General features: G+C 39.2%; 1 protein-coding gene across 11 annotated transcripts in view; it reads right to left on the bottom strand.

Annotated features, from left to right (window-relative positions):
* ESRRG (estrogen related receptor gamma) overlaps positions 1 to 16,369 on the bottom strand; it is a 371,095-nt gene that overhangs the window by 193,807 nt on the left and 160,919 nt on the right. Inside the window, exon 1 of one of the 11 annotated variants that reach the window (XM_041476976.1) lies at positions 4,820 to 4,912. The exons of the other annotated variants lie outside the window; for them this stretch is intronic. The gene's annotated coding sequence lies outside the window, so the exon portion shown is untranslated. Of the gene's footprint in view, positions 1 to 4,819; positions 4,913 to 16,369 lie in introns of those variants that run through there. 11 annotated transcript variants of the gene reach the window in all.

Genomic DNA, 16,369 nt, shown 5'->3' with positions numbered 1-16,369 from the left:
GTTCTATCTAAAATGCACTTCTGGTCCCTCTGCAGTTCCCAGTGGACTGCAGCCCAGGAATATTTAAAAACCAAACAATTTCAGCTGGCAGTGCTTGGCGCCTTCATTGATATCCTCATGGAGGAGTGAGTGGGCACTGACATGAGGCTTCCTGAGCATCCCAGTACAGATTACCCAGTTTGGGAGGTGCCTGGCCAGGATCTGTTTCTGGACTCAGTCCACTCTTACAGCAGTACAGGGGCTCTAGGCCTGAGTACTGCCACTTCGAAACTCCCCATCACTTTGCACTGAATTTTGGGGATTTCGCTGTCTATCCATAAAAGGAAAATAATACACATTTTCATATTCCTAATTTATTGCCCAAATACAAAGGCGGTGAATCTGTAGAGGGGGAAAGAGCAAGTAATTTTACAAGGTGAAGAAGAATCAAACCTTTGAATCCTTTTCTGATTAAACTTCAACCCCAGCTGAAGTCCAAGTGGGGATCTCACATCACCCATTTGTAATTATGATTTCACTACTATTCATTCTAGACAGTAATAACGTTTACCAGGCCTAAGATTTCTGTCATCTTCTCACAGGGCTTTTGAAACTAAGTCGTGCTGCTAAAATAGCCTGCAATTCTTAACTACTCCAGATTAATTTAAATGGATTTGCATTTACATTTCCTTTACTTGTATTAGTTATGGCTATGCACAGTCAAAAACAGTAATTAATAAAGAGAAAAAAATGGAAAAGACCAATTTTTCTTTACATCCCTGGTAACTGCTTGAATCTAATAGAACTAATGCTTGTGTAAAAGAGTGGAAAATGATAGGCAAATACATCTCAAACACTCTGCTTGCTCTTAATTATTCCACTTTTTTAGGAGAGGTGAGAAAAATGTCTTCAGAACTGCCTACTCAATAGAGCATGAATAATGAAAATATCTCTACACAGCTTGCAACCTCCTATAATGATGGCTGTAGGAAAATAGTACATTATTAAACATTGTGGCAAATGCATAGGACAATTATATCTCAGTTCCTTATTTTGCCAGATTTATGTATTTAGTTAGTTGTGATCATAGTTATTTGCAGTAATTCTGTGGGTGCAGAATTGCTCTATTGTCTCAGTTTTTACACATGGAAGGATAGAGATTGTCACGAGGGAAAAATCAGACACTGGTTTTAGCAGCAAGGACTTGATTTATTATTGCTTCAAACAAGTTTCATGCATTAAAGATCCCTGTACAGAACATGACATGTTCTTTCTTTAAAAACAGCTACACACTTTAGGACAAGTGACATGATCCAAATGGTCTCAACTGACATTGATGGGCTATTCTAATGCAGCACAGAATGTCTCCCTGATTCAATGCATTTAGCATATTTTTCAAACAGAGAGGAGAAGAATAAAGGGAAAAAATACTTAGTTAAAATGAAATCTCTGTTCTGCAAAAATTCAGTTTTCATCTCACTTTCAGTATTGGCTGCTATCCCTTAGGCTAAAGAAAGCATTTCTACAAACAGGCACACATAACCCCCTTTATTCAGATATGAATTTCAGCATTCGAAAAATCATCTTTTGAGGGTCATATCTGAGATCCACTGATCTGAAGGGAAAACATTCCCTCATCTTCACTTGCCTTTAGATCAGGTCCGTACAGATGTGTTAATTATAGGAAATAAACTGCCAAGTAACACCACTGAAGCAAAACATCAAGTAGAAGTTTTCACCAGGAGAAAAAGGGGGCAAAGCAAGAGGAGACTGACAGAACTGAAGGGACACAATGGTATCACACAGGGTACTGCCAACGTGGTGTCTTCAACTGCTCTAACACAATTCATCTTAAGAAAATCCTAAAGCACTTCTTATAGAAAAGCAAAGCACAATTTTAGATTTTAACAAGAATGAAATATTTTACAGTTAAGTACCCCCCAAAAAGGCAACTAATTATGCAAAAAAAAAAAAAGCTAGTTTATTGTTTTACTCCCTTGCAAACATATGAAGATATGAACCTTCTTTGGCTGTTTATCACTTGTTGGGGTTTTTTTTCCATTTATTTTGTTTTTGGGGGTGAGGAGAGAGTGGTGGCAGTGGTTATGTTATTCTGGATTTAAATGGACAGAACAAGCCTCCACCACTAAGGTTCCAAGGAGTTATAGACAACGCAAATATTCTTTCTTCCTTCATCATTTGCCAACTTCTCTCCTGCTTTCCTCCCACAGTCTCACTCTTGTTAAGTCCTTTTCAAGGCTGTGACTTCCTTTCTCACCCACACATCAAGTCCTTACTGACATGAAAGGTTCCACACACACATTTCAGATACAACAGACACAACAACTGCTCCTTTAAGTCCACACCTCCACTTCTTAATACCCAGAAAAATAAACTATCTAAGAAACCAGCAGAACAGAGTGTCAGTCATCATGTAAGAACTGCCGCACCAAGCTATGCTGAATTACATACACCAAAGCAAGGAGATGGCCCATTGACCATAGCAGTTGTTTTCAGCTCTAATCTCAGCTCTTCAGTGCCAACGTAACCACCATGGCAGAGACCAACATCAGCCTCTACTCAGACACCTGACCAGCAAGGGCTGCACAGAAACAAAGGGCTCTGCTACATACCCACTCCCCAGCGGAGAAATTCCAGTGAATTAAGCAATTATGTCACCAATATGTAATGGCAAGTCAGAACATACCAGACCATTTTAAATCACAAGAGATTTTTGCCTTGATTTTATTCTATCCCTGCACAGACAGCCTTTGCTAATAAGCAACATATCTAAAAAAAGATATCCTAATCACAAGAGTGAAAGCACTTAAACAATGCTTTCAGTATTATCCCAGCATATCTCTTTTATTCACTTAAAACCTCCCAAAAAGTCCAACTATTATCTCCCACCTATAAGTGATCAAATCTGTTTCACAAGATGCTGTGATAAAGCTCAGCAGACGAGCTGCTATATACTGACTGCTGTTTCATATGCTCTCAGTGTTAGTCTTGATCTTCATGTAGCAATTGCACATTGATGATTTCCTAAATCCTCCATTTTGTATTACAGTCTCTGCCTATTTCTCCCTAGGTTCATTGTTACCTTAAGACAGGAATGGAAAGACTACTTGTCCAAGAAGTAAAGAGATACCAGGCTAACTTACTATCTTTTAGGAATCCTCCCAGAATATTTTGGGAGGAATGACTGAGTTGACTGTTTCACAGCATTTACCTGTGGTATTTGGAAAAGGAATGAAGGTGCTGTAGGTCCACAAGAGCAACACCTTTGAGAGCAAGCTTAAACACCCTGCATGTAACTCCAGCAGATTTTCTACAGTTCAATGTATTTTCACACAACAGAATGCTGAGATTACAGGTAGAGGTGTGAAAGCAGCTGAGACCATAACCAAAATATATTGCCAATCTGCAATCTTCAGCCTTTCCTACAAACAGCCAGTGATGTCTTTCCAAATGAAAAATATGGGTATCCAATTCCCGTCCTAAGTTACAACAGGTGGGTTTCCTCTGACCACAGATGAGTGTAATGCCACCAAAGTTCAGTATCTCTTTAAAGCTGAGAGAGAGAGAGGCAGGTACTGGAAGTGTTGAATTTCTCCCTTCTAAAGTAGCCCTGTGAAACAAAGGAGATGAATCGCACCCTAGAAGGCCCTGTTTCTCTCCACCAGCTATAAAGAGAGTCGAAGATGTGGAGCTCAGATATAGAAGTTTACTCTAGAGATGTCTAAACTTAGATGAAATGAATCTCATCGTAGGAGTTTTTCCAAGGACTTGAAAGAGCAGGGGATTTCATCAAAGAGCTATTTCAAGATAACTGTCATAGTCAAAAAAAGGAAATAATTCACTTAGCTATGGCCACCTTTAAGTTGGGCTCATTTCTCCTTAGGAAAATTGGTTTAAACACCACATTCTGAGTTATTTCACTCTATCTGTTTGCAACAACGCAGTAAGTGGGTCAGAACAGAAGATGAATGTGAGGAATTTTCCTCTTTGTTTTTGATTTTACAAGTGAGTGACTCTCAAGTCCCATTCACAGTCCCTTAATCTGCCTGTCTCTCCAGCAGTCCTTTCATAAAAGCAGACAGACTTCACTGGGACTTCAACAATTACACATCTTTTAAATTATCATAAACCTTGCACCAAGTATCAGATATTAATATTTTCTTCTAACTTTCTTTTTCCTTCTGCTGCTCCCTGACATACTTCCAAAAAGGTTCTAGAGGAACAAACTGTCTTCTTGCTTTTCCTACTTTTTCAAAGAAAGGCAAAGAAAAAAGGTCATTCCCCAGTTTGCATTTGTTGTTGAGCCTCATTAAGCTTTAAGAAAACCTTTTCATTAACCATAATGTGTCCACTTAGCTTGGTGAAGCTCACAGTGAACATTAAGTTGAAGGTCTTACACACAACTGTCCAGGTGCTGTTGTTGATTACAGATAAAACCACAGAGACTGGAGACCAAAGGCACAGAGGAAGGCAAAGTACCTCCACAAAAAATACAAAGGGTGGGGCTTTTCTTGTAAGAAGTGGTTTAAGCATAGCTGAAGATATTCATACAGGTGTGGTTAGGCTCTAACTGAGCTGGATTATACTCACATTTATTAATACAATTTAAAGGATTCAGGTAATAGGCTTGAACTCTTTTGACTTTAATGCAGGGCGTATAAGAGATTGACATACCAGCACAACAAATACTCTCAACTTTTCCATTTCCTTTCTTGACATTTCTCTTTGACCACTGTCAAGATAACATTTGCATCTTGAGAGAAAGAATAAAAAGAAAAGCAAACATTCACACATGGCAAAGGATCCCCCACTTACTTACCTCTTGTTATTCTCTTACTGTTACTCTGTCCCTGTCACTGGAAGGCAGCGGCCAAAGAGGCCAGGCAGGTGCATTCTGAAATGATGCTTCATGCTGCCAACAAATTATGATCAACATTACAGTCAATACAGTTTAGTCTAGAAGACAAAGACTGGACAGACAGACTGGGAAATGTGCTCATTCATAAACTTTCTTGCCTATCCTGATCCTCTTTCACCCCTCCACTCATTTCTCTGGCAAGCAAATATTAACGCACTTAATGTCAGGTATGTATTTCTGAAGGAAGAAGAATTATTTATCTGACAGGCATGTAAGAAAAGAGAAACAGACCTGAGAAGAGAGTGGCAGAGGAGAGGATTTAAAGGCAATAGGGGAAATAGGCAAGACAAGGAAAGAGCTCGTGTTCAAAGCAATAAGAATTCATTATGCTGAAGTTACAGGTAAACTTCAATAGCTCAGCATTGTTCTGACAATGTAAGAGAAACAAACATGGGCACATAACCAGCCAAAACAGTTTTTTTTTCCCTGTATCATCAGTGTCATGTAGAATAACTGGAGAAACCAGAAAAATCTGACATACCTATTTGATGCAGAAAAAATTATTTAATATGCAGTAATAGTATCTGAAAAAATGGCCCCAAGCACAATTCAAGGCCCACTGTTTGACTGACTAGTTGTTTTGTTTCCTGTATACAGCAGGAATTTGTAATTTTTAACATCATTTAACATCCTAATTTGAAGAAGCAACAGAAGTTCAGTGGTTCAAATTTCATTTGTGTTTGCAAAAACCCAAAGTACCCCACTAACATTTAAAACAAAAAAACAAATTCAAAAACCTTTAAAAATCCCCAAAATAAAAATTGCAATTTTAATCAAGAGCCTGGTCTACTCCTCTATTCCCAACATGACTGAAATAGGATTGAAAATCAACAAAAGTCACATATATTCAGCATTTATGACTGCATCCAACAGAATTTAGAAGTTTTCCCTAGCTTTGGCAGCAACAAAGCTTTTTTAGATGCATCAGCAGGCTGGGATACTTCACCTAATGTCCAATACTATAGGTGTGAATACTCGTGAAATAGAACATCTGTTTTATTCACAAGGCAAAAATTATATAATTGTGCCACTGACCTTGGTGGATTCACCTCCCTTCAGGTTTCCAGTGAACTTGGATAAGTTGTTCTTTGGCCAAGAATATTGCATCAGCCTTAGCATAAAGTTTTTCTGGGACCTTAGAAACTGTGAAGTCATGGAAGAGCAACACCTAGGTGATTTCTTTTTTTATGCAGTTTAAGAAAAGTATAGTTTAATCTCTGCCTGTCATTTGCAGACTGTTTACTGGTGAAAATTACAACTACAGTAATTACAACAATTACAACACAAACAAATACCATGACAAGGCTAAGCTTTAAGATCACAGGTCACAGAATATTCTGAGTTAGAAGGGACCCACAAGGATTATCTAGCCAAACTCAAAAGTGACTGGCCCATATGGGGAACCCACAACCTGGGTGTTATTAGCACCATGCTCCAAACAACTGAACTGAGCAAGCCAAGATCATTTAGGTAAATAAGTTGGAGCACTCTGAGGTCCTTAGGAATTAACCTCCTACTCCATCCATGTATTTATGACACCTTCAAAGCATTCTACACTTCAGGGAAAAAAAAAATTAAAAATATTGAAATGTTCTGTGCAGAAATTGGCCTTTCATTCCTTTTAGCCAGAGACAAATTATCAGGGTGTTCAAACCCCAGACACTAAACCAATGCCCAAAAACTAGATGATATTAATAAAAAAATTCCTAATGAAATGTATTAGAAACCACCTAAAAAAAAAACCAGATCTGTCTAATTTCCCAGAACAGAATAGAGGCTTAATTTTGTTCACAGCTACACTGGAGTAATTCTAGAATAACTTAATTAATGGCATTGAATTACTAAAGTCTCACAGCAGTGTATCTGGAAGGTACATTTGGTTGTGGGGACAACAGATTATGAGGATTCAAGGTGCAAGCTCCAAGTCCCAAATATCCATCTCACTTAGAAGTGCTGCCTTGCTTCCTCAGCACTGTGATGGGGTTTGGACAGAGACCACCAGAACAGATTTCTTTCTGCAATTTGCTAGTTTTGTGGGTATCAGGTATAAACATCCATCTACAAACAGAGGGTAGCCCTGAAGTTGCTGCAAGGTACAGCAGTGCTGGGATAGAGGAGAAGTCAGCCCAAAGAGTCTCAAAAGGCATCTCAGCAGCTGCTTTCCCAACAAAAGGAGCAGGGCACAGCTTGCAGTCTAGCCCACGTGTTAAATGAGCTCCCAGTGCACTGTCATTGTTATTAGCCGGGGTAGATGGAAGGCTTCTTAGGAGACAAGCTTTTATAACACCCTGATGAATTAAAAACCAACAACCAATAAAGTATCATCTGCAAAAAACCATAGAGACAGAAAATTTCAAGAAAAATCATCTCTCTCCCTCCTTGTACAGAGAAAACAAAACCATCCATACATCATCACCAGACCAGCAGTAATCAGACACACTTGTTTTTTAATGGACATTTTTCTTCTAAGAAAGATGTTTATAGATCAGTTAAAATTATGAAAGATGTCTATCAGTTGGAAAGGACAAACACATGCAGTATAGTTTCTGCTAATCTGTCTGGAAAGGGAGTGAAAAACAACAGATGCATTTAAATTTGTAGAGGCTTAGATATAATCATCTTTTGTCTTTGGAATGCAATGGAAAAAACCTGCAATTCCAGTGTTAAAGGCAGGTCCCACGATACAGAACTGATTTTGAATCCAGTCCATCCTACATTTCATATGTACATTTGGGTCATAAAAATCTCATTTATATATCCTGTTCCCCTATTCTTGGCCATCTCTCCATTATAACATGATTGTATAAACTAATATACAAAACCCATTTGTAAGACCTATTCCAGGATACACTCTATGGGTCTCAAGAGATTCTTTATTGTTCATGGCTCCTCCTATAGATTTGGAAGTTAAGGTCTTTGTTCTATTCAGAAGGTCTGCTGATAAAATACATTTCTAAAGCCACTCTACTTCTATTTTAAGGGAACCCCAAGCTCGCTTAAGGATACCTTGGTTTTTTGCTCCCACCTAGAAGTTGATCAGCAGGTTTTTACCTTTGGAGAAGTGCAGAGGGCAAAACCACATGCAAGAGCAAACTAGGAAGCATAAAAAAGGCTAATAATTTTCTATTAAAGAAGTGATGACAGCTCTTTAGAACAAGGGCCAGAATACTCTGTAACAGTGATTTATTTAGCTGTAGTGCTAAAATGGCCACATTCTGCAACAATTTTTTTCCACATTTGGACTGGAATAAAATGCTAAATTATTGCATAGAAATAAGATGGGGAACAAACCTCATCTCCCTAAATGCATCAGGTCATCAACATATAACATCTTAGAGGAAATATCAGCAAAATAAGGAAGAAAAAAAAGCTCGCCTTTTTCTTTACAGAAGCAGAATTTGCATTACTGCAACAGAAGCACAAGTTTAAATACAATATCCTGAGGGGACTTAAGGTCTTCTTCCTAACGTAGATTACAGTCTAATGCAGAGATCACCTTGTAGGTGCTTTGCTTCTCTTTTAAAGCCACAGATGCCACTTCTCCTCACTTTCACAATCATTAGGCTGGAGCAAGTGCTCATTTGGAAGCACTTTATTAGGAAACCATGTAGGATACTGTTATCTGCCATTTCATGCAGCCTAGCAGTGGCAAATGAGCTCTTCCAGCAGCAGGATACCTACCAGCTACCCTCAGCCCACACTGTAGAATTTCTCAGATCATATGAGAAAAACTCCTGGCCAAGTCAGTGGTTCAAGTTGTCTCTGTATCTTCCAGCTTTTTGGTCTCTCAGGCACATCTAAAACTCATTTTCCAACTCCCATTTTCTCTCTATATTAAAAGGTTCTTTTTCACACAAGACTAATAGTTTCCTTTGTGTACATGCAGATTATATGACCACCACCACCCCTCCACCCACCCCCACCCACCAAAACAAAAATACATTGGGGGTTGCAATAAACTTATATATGCAAGTTAATAAAAGCAGTCAGAGGTGGAAAAACAAGGGACACAATGAAACACTTTCTGACACAGGTGCTTGCCCAGCCAGGAACCCATTAGCACCTTGTCACAAAAGCCCCTAAGCACACAAAAATATAAATTTGAAAGTCATAAAAACCAATGGACACACAATTAAGTGACCAATGAAAACCTGTCATCTTCTCTCCTTCTCTGGAATATAGCCAGAAACAACTCGTGGGAAGGAAAAGAAATTTGAAAATACCTCAGCCTGAACTTCTAATGTTTACTGGCAGGAAGGAAAAGCTAAAAAAAACCCAAAAGACACCCAAAACCAAAGAACTACAAAATGCAGCAAAAGGGTGGGAGAGAGGAGGAGTGGTTTGCAGCAATATCTCCATTAATTTTATGAGACTTACAAAATCTGAAGCCTGGTAGTGACTACTGATTTTGTAGGCTCTAGGGGAAATATACTGAGCATCTCCTCACTTTTTCACACAGAGCAAGTTGCAAAGTGTCTGACAAAGAACCAGTGTCTCTACTTCCATTGTCCCAGCCTCCCCCAGTCACTTCACCTCCTGTGGCCACAACTACCATTCTCCAACTGTTTCCTGTACCTTGGTTTTCCTACTCCTCCACTTCAGTCACTGCTCAACAAATCCCAAGTCTCCTACCTTCAAATCCAAAGCTTCACCATGGCATGAAAACTACTTAGATCTTGGCTGTCAAACTTGACACGCAGTGAGCTTAATGCTTTATCTAACTAAAATTCTGTTCTGCTGTGTTTCTCGAGCCAAACGTCCCTGGTCATAGTCTTTGTCTTCAATATCCATTCAAAATCTGTTTAAAACTTGTTTATCCTTTCTAGGATTCTACTAGGAGTCCACCCATGTGTAACTTCATACCATAAGCCTTTAATTATGAAAAAGAAAAAAGCCTGCATGAGAAATCAACACACCCACTCTTACTAACACACCTCTCCCCACCCTGTTTGTCTTGATTACACATACTTAGGTGGGAAACTGTTAATTATCACCAATTATGGAGCAATTGTCCTTGCTGTACAACCCCACCATATTTAAGATTGCATAAATACGGTAAAATAAGATGGTCCTTGATGTAAAGAGCTTTTGGCAATTTGGTTCTGGAGAGGACTCTCCAGGTATTTGCTGCCCAAGACACCTCTCCGGAACCCCTTTCCTGTTCACCATACAACAAACAGGGGAAAAACCTCAAGAGAAAACAGGCCTCTAAAAGTAAATGTCAAACATAGAAACACCTTTTGACAATGATTCTAAAATAAAAGGTTGGACCAGTTCAGTGATTTTCATAGGATCCACAGTTTCTCCCCCACACTGTTCATTGCACAGTAACTGCAAAGCACAAAAAGACTTGGAAAACAGATCTGAGAGACACTTGGAAATACCCCTGTTTTCAGGGCTTAAGAGAATTAAGGGCCTGACTCTTCCACTAGCACAAATCAGAAATAAATGCAGAGAGTCACCTGACATTATGTTGCTGTAAAACACGTACGCAGCTGGGATGTTGTCCTTGCTTCAGTGGAATAACTCCAGTGACACGTGCGGATTGACATGCAAATAAACCTCTTGAAATTGCACCAAGAGAGGTGGAGAGAGAAAGACAATCTTGATTAAAATTTTTTGAAGGACACTACTATGAGGTGCTTAGTTATGATCAGCTCAACATAAATTATCATATAACCCATTTTCAATGAGAATGTAATATGAGCTAAATTTTACACTGATTTATAGCTTATGAAAGCTCCACTGAAAACCCTGCTTGTTTCACAAGTCTGGGTCAGTGCAGAATTTAAGTTTGTTTTCTTTCATTAAACAGCTACAATTCCACATTAGGGGTGGAAGGTCATAGAAATAGCAAGAAGAGGACTTCTAAAAAAAATCATCCCATGTGAGGAAAAGATGAATCCCCTGTACAAAGTCCTCAATCTGTGTTCAATTTATCCTGAATCTACTGCAGTGATGCCATTTCAAAGATGAAGATGTAGATCTTGATGAGAAATACAATAATACAAGTTATGTCTCAGGTCTCTGCCTTATATTCACAGATTCTTGATTCCTGTTTTCAGACAAAAGGCCCCTACCTGCATCAAGTTCCCATTTAGTTCGGCAACCTGCAAAAAGCAGGTGGTGGCCTACCTTAGACAGCAATGACAAATGCTTTTTTCTCTTCCTTTTCAAACCTGCTTCAGAAGTGCTGTGAAATCTCCTGCTAAAAACCACACAGACTCTAGAAGAGTCCACATTCTGGTGCCTGTTGCAGTGTACAGCCAGAGAAACAGCAAAAAGTTTGATTTATTCGACTAGTGCAAATGAGATCAGAGTAAAAACTCAGAGCTGAGACTGCGTAACAAGACCAGCAACTTGCAAAATTGATTATTACGAGGCTGTCCCATACAAAAAACAGTCGCACGTGGGGATTTGGATATTTGAAGAGATTTGGGGATTTTCTGTATATTTTGGGTTTTTAAAATTATCATTACATATCATTAATCTGTTCAGACATTATCTCCCTTTAATTTTCCTTGTTGCTTTTAATAGTCTACTTCAGGATATTGGCAAAGTATCTCTATTCTTTCGTATTAGCTCCGCTCATGCAATCCTTACAGCTCAAAGACTAGTGTGATTAATAGCTCTGCCAGCAATTCCTATTTAAAAATTATTCCTATTTTATCTCTTTTTACCCTGTCCCTGATTTTCCTCAACTTGCTGCACAGAATACCCACTGTCTGTGCCTTCATGCAATCCAAAAACTTTGCAACTTTATTTCTCGCCATTCCTTTTCCATTTGAAGATGGTCCTGTTGACTTTGACTGGATAGTAGCCAAGCAATTTAAAAGCACAATCCTACATGCAGTTAAGTGCCCACTGTTGATGTAAGCCAAAAGCAGTCATTTGGCACCTTTGAATGAGCTCAGCACCTTTGCAGGATGGTACCAATGTGTTTTAGCTTGCTAAGCTACATTTTGCTCATGCCCCTGTTTCTCTGTCAGAAGTCAGCAATACCTTCTAGTCTTGGATTTCAAGAAAACAGAGAAAGGTATTTAAACAAGCTCACACAGGATGTGTCACCGAGCAGGCAGTGCAGGTTCCTTATTGCAAACCTCCCAGGTGAGCACTGGAAGTGTAAGTTATATTCTCAAAATTATTCTGTCATCCCCTTGACAATTTAATTTTTTTTTTTTAATACATCTATGGCTTCTAGGCTCTGTTTATGTAGCCATGTCTTTGCAATATCTCATTCAGGTGCAGCACAGAAAAGTCTAACAAACCTGGGCTGGCAGCCAAGCTTGCCAGTGACTGACGCTCGCTTAACTGAGCAAAGATTTGCTCTGCTCCAAGCGGGAACCTGACTACAGAAGGACCAGCAGTGACAGTGAGGGTGCAGGCTTGCATCCTAACAGCACCAGCTCCAGCTTGTGCTCAGGCAAGTGGAACCAGCACTTAAGCTGAATGCTAAAAGGCTCCAATCTTCTGCTTCTTTCCAATTCACCTCCTGTATAAGCCCAGGACTTTTTAGTAAGAGCAGCACATTAGGGTAGTTACATTGCTAATCTGGGCATAATTTTAAGTTCAATGAAAGGTGGTTTAAATGCTGAAGGAGGAGCAAAGTAAAGGGAGGCACAGGAGAGAGGAGACGGAGAGGCATGATTTGCTTAGAATACATTTTAAAAAATATACTCTTGCCAGTAAATGACTGAAATAAATCAGTAGTATGAAGTCACTGGTAGCTGGACCTAAAACAGAGCTTATGACCACTTGTTAAGGGGCCAACATAAAGCATAAGCAAAACTCATAAAAATAGCGCTTCCATGAGCAAATAGAATGTTCAGCTGTTAGAATAAAGTTTTTGATTTAAATGAAATTACACTTCTCCGAACACAGATTACAGGTGACTTTATCAAAATCTCTGCCCCAGAGGTTTTACTGTCTAACCAGTCAGTGACTGGGACGTGTTTGTGAGGGGGAGTAACAGAAGCAAAGATGTGTAAGCAAAGTCTGTACCCAGACTTGCCTAAATTTCTTCATCTCACTTAAAAAAAAAAAATCATGTTTTCCATGGAGAGCAACTGAAGAACTACAGCTTTCATGTAAGCAATTCAATGATTAAGAATTGTCCCGTAATCTATCTCTTTTTTTGTTTTTGTTTCTTTTTAATCTACCTTTTTTTTTTTTCAAGTGATGAAAGATTTTGTTGAATGGAGGTAATTACAAAAGGTAAAACACTCTGATGGTACAGGTGGACTACAGAACTGCAGAAGAAAAAGGCAGAGTTGGTCTCACGCATATGATTTCATCAGTATGCACACAGTTTTGGAATCCAGTCTCTGATGCTTTTCAGTCTTTAAAAAGTTGCTGACTATTACCCTGTTTACCAAACATACTAGCAATGTACTGGTCAAAGAAAACATGTTTACATATCCAGTGGCCTGATGTTGGGTTTGACATGCAAGAACCACTGTAACCAAGCTGTGGGCAGCAATGAAGTTAGCTTAGCCTGTGGACTGAGATAACCCCTTAAACTTTTCATCCTTTAAAACTTTGGTTTACATTTCAATTAGGTCACAAGCGAAATTCATTTGGTCATGTCAATCTACAGATGACATAGCTTGATCATAAAAATCATCACAGAGCTAAGTAAAAATGGTAATCGCAACAGCAGGCTCTAAATTAGAAATGCGTGGGTGGGTTATGCATCTCTATCTGTTTTCAGTAATCCGTCCGCTATGCATTATTTTTTTTCCCCCATACATTATTCTTAAGTAAATATAAAAGTGGAAATAAAAATAGCCCAACTGAGGTATCCTAAGAAATAAAACGTTAGTGGGAACAGGCAGGAAAAGCAAGAACAAAAGTAAATGTTCCTCAAAGAAAGGTCTTTTGGTCCATAAACATAGAACCATAGCATTATTTAGACTGGAAGATCGAGTCCAACCATAAACCCAGCAGTACCAAGTCCACTACTAAGTCATAACTCTCAGTGCCACAGCACAGAAGAGATCTTGTGGCCAGATCTCTGCTCTGTCTTTCAGAAGACACAAAACAGAAGATCACCAAAAACTTTTTGCCACCATTAGTATTGCAATGGCTTTTTTTTCTTCCCCCCTTCCTCTCTCAGGGATTTTTTGAACATGGATCTTATAATTGAAAGCCAGTGGATTAAGCATAACACATCAAACTACCGAGAACACCCAGTCTCCCGCAAGGCTGAATCCTAACAACTCTGTTTTCTGCCTACAGTATGTGCAAGCAAGTGGAACCACCACATGCACTGCATGCTAAAGGCCACAGCCTTTGTCTTCTCCAAGTTCTGTCTATTTCAGAGGCTAACATGCTGCAATTAGTCTAATTAATGTGAAACAATGAGCTGTGTTACCACTTATCAAATTGATTGTTCCCCTATCAAAACAAAACAGGCTGGCTTTTTGATGTAATTTCAAGAGATGATTTGAAATGTCATGTTGCTGCAAGCCAATTACCTTATGACTGGAGTCACGGTCAACAGAATACATAATTAGCATGAGTTTGGGAAGGCTGCTTACTGCTAGTATGCTAATTAACTGTCTTTTGTCATAAAACAAAAAGGTTGTAGCTAGGGTTGTGAAATAGGTCTTTTTTATTTACATTTCTTTGTGCTTATCAATGTGAGGCATGACAATGCAAAAGAATGGAAAATTTTAATTCCACTACTTCAAATTAATAGCGAGCCGCAAGGTCAGGCGCAGCGATGGACTACGAGCAGCGCTCGGCTCTGCCGCGCACGATGCACGGCCTGCACCCCCTGCCCAGGACAGCCCAAAATCAAGCACCCAGTGAGCCTCACACCAAAGAGCCACCGAGCAGCACCTAGGAGACAACTAATAGGCATGTGATGGGTTCCAGATGCTCCTTTCCCTAAAGGAGAGGAGCAGTGACACCCGAGTGTGCTGACTGCCATCCCGCCACACCTCTCCAAAAGCACCCTCCAGAAAGCTGGAAACATTGAACTATAAACAAGTGGCATTATTACTTCTGCTTCAGTGTGGTGCTCACAGAACGCTTAACAAGGGTGTGCAGGATAGCAAACGAATCCTGCCTGTAACTAAAAAGCTTCATAACTCAGCTGCTGCCAGCTCTGTCGCCTCATTTGTGTGATAAATTTTGTATTCCTCAGGCATTCGTTAAAGATCTGATCCTGCATGGCGCTGGATGCCCTCTATACCTATAGGTTTCAGGGGAAGCTGAGGAGCTCATTACTTTGCAGGATAAAGATCTACCAGAAAGAATCCAAACTTAAAAGCTGGCTGTCAGCAGCTCTCACTCTGCCTTCCCTCATCCCAGTGCCGCTCCACATACCATCACACAAGGGAAACAGAGGGCAGAAATTAGCTTAGTGAATCGTCGCTAATTCCTACCAATTTAAGTTCTGGTTTTCTTTTTCCTGCCTATAATTCAGCACTTTATTTAAGGTTTTGCTTGGCCTGAGCGAGTCCCGAGAGCAAGGTCTGGAATTGCTGGAAGTTTTAATGATGTTGTTTCGCTAGCAGCTGCTGACTTACAAATCCTCCTATTTGTTGTAAAAACGATTTTGTTTCTCTGTTCATGCTTGGTTTGAACCACTATAGAGGTAACTCTCATACTTCTTCATAGCCCTTAAAAGCAACAGAGATGTGCATATCACTCTCTTATAGAGAGAGGAAATTAAGTGTTCAAAACCTAGATCAAAAAGTTGTCAAGCTGGCCTTTTCTGAAGACTTCATTTAAATTCAAACCCAGTCTACTCCGGGTTTGCAGAGTCGTAAAGTTTCAAGTCCAGAAATCACACAGAGTGGATCACCCTTAAAATCATGATATGAAATCAGTAGGCACTCCTAAATTATTTTCCTGATTTCTCTTTCAATCCAAGTGAAACTCAAAGTGCAATGAAATAAAGTATGCATGCAGGAAGACAAAATTTTTATCTCAGATGATGAAACCTATAACAAACAGGAAAACCCTATTTTCTTCTGGTGCTGTCATTTACTAGAATCAACACCATCCTTCCTGTCTTTATTCAGCAGAGAAAACAAAGCTAATCCCAATTTCTAAAGAGCTGGCTAATAAAGGAGTCAAGGGATCATTAGTCTAATTAACTCATTCCTGTTTTCAGTTTACATTTCATTATGCTATTACACTCTTTGAAATGTCAATTTTTAAATGCCATAGAAAACTGTTTAACATATAGACACTATGTTCAACAAATGTGAGACATATAGAACAGTTACTCAATATTAATAACTTAATAGTATCCTGGTATGCAACTCAGTATCTCCCAGCCAAAGAATTATTGTAAACTTCATTTATTGATGCAAAAATGAGGGAAGTATTTCAGTGACACTTGGCCCCTTGCTTAAAGGCAGTGCTTTTACTACTTGAGTATTTTGCAATAGTCAGGTAGATGTCTTTACATCCACTTTTGGTAATCAGACCATTTTA

This window comes from Pyrgilauda ruficollis, unplaced genomic scaffold, assembly GCF_017590135.1.
Source record: "Pyrgilauda ruficollis isolate IOZ18807 unplaced genomic scaffold, ASM1759013v1 scaffold4, whole genome shotgun sequence".
Lineage (NCBI taxonomy): Eukaryota > Metazoa > Chordata > Aves > Passeriformes > Passeridae > Pyrgilauda > Pyrgilauda ruficollis.
The sequence above is the reverse complement of the archived record's forward strand: the minus strand, read 5'-3'. Positions and strand labels throughout refer to the sequence as shown.